The sequence below is a fragment of the Elephantulus edwardii genome, unplaced genomic scaffold (assembly GCF_000299155.1).
Source record: "Elephantulus edwardii isolate Elephantulus edwardi_28Jun2011 unplaced genomic scaffold, EleEdw1.0 scaffold00039, whole genome shotgun sequence".
In the NCBI taxonomy this organism is placed as follows: domain Eukaryota; kingdom Metazoa; phylum Chordata; class Mammalia; order Macroscelidea; family Macroscelididae; genus Elephantulus; species Elephantulus edwardii.
In genome coordinates this window covers 13,390,693-13,391,874 of record NW_006399789.1, presented here as the reverse complement: position 1 = coordinate 13,391,874, position 1,182 = coordinate 13,390,693, and positions in this window count along the sequence as shown.

The following is a 1,182-nucleotide window of genomic DNA, read 5'->3' as shown; positions in this document are numbered from 1 at the left end:
ACCTTAGTCTCCAGAGAGACACCATTGCTCTTCAGTACTTTGGAGAGATCATTTAAGGTCATATAACAGCTGCATTCATGCATTTAAATTTAAGTAGAGATCATCTCTTTTTAAAAAATGAGATCCTCTTGTCCACAGATTTAAAGTTCTATGTACATACAAAAGGAGTGTCCATTGCTAGATAGAATTTGTGTCATTGGCATTATAATATAGAAATAATGAGGCTGACTCACTGATCATATGATATGGATTTGATTTGGTTTTCCGGTATAGGGCAGGAGTGGCATTCACTTCCATAATAGCTTGCCTCTGGAAACCCTATGAACCTGGAGAAAGGATGAAAGTTAGATGGAAGTATTTGTTCATACAGTCACTATGAATCACCTACGACTCTATGGCACCTAACAACAACAGGGCTACATGTGTAAAGATGATAGCAAATAGCAAGCATTTGAAAAACCTAAAACCAAATTAGAGAGGTGGACTTTGATCTAAGAATAGTCTGAAATAAACCAGGGGAAATGAGCTCACTATCACATTCACAATAGACAGATTTGGAAAAGGTACTACTGAAAACCCAACACCTTTGAGAAGAATTTTCTACTTTTTGTTTCTCTAGCTCTGTAATTATTCCAATTGTCTGTGTGATGTTTGAAATGTTAACACTCTGGTGCTTGTTGTCTGCTCTCGATAGAATAAGTTCATTTGTCCAGTTAGCATTTTCCTCTAGATACCTTTTTCTTTTCACCAGTCAAGTGTCACGCAATTAAGTTGAAAGATCAAAATGTATAGAAGCAAAATGGAAATGAAAGGACATTTATTCAGCTCTTTTATTTAGTTTTTTAAAATTTTATTTGAGGGAAAGTTTATGCATAATACCGAATGTTTATGCAATCATTCATACACATATTGCTTTATAATGCTAACTAAAAGTGGGTTATGCTATTTAGTCCCTTTATAAACTGTAGCCTTACAAGTTTTAGAATTTATCAGTTTGATTTCTAAACGTGAAGGTACTTGCTATAATGAAACATTACTTTTTAATTTTGCTCGATAAATTAACTTTAGCCTAGTTGTTAGCAGAGTTTTCTGTATTTAAAAAAAAGTCACCTTTCAAGACAGTCAACAATGATCACAACATTATTTAAGTAAGTTCCATGGGCACATAATTTCACATACAAA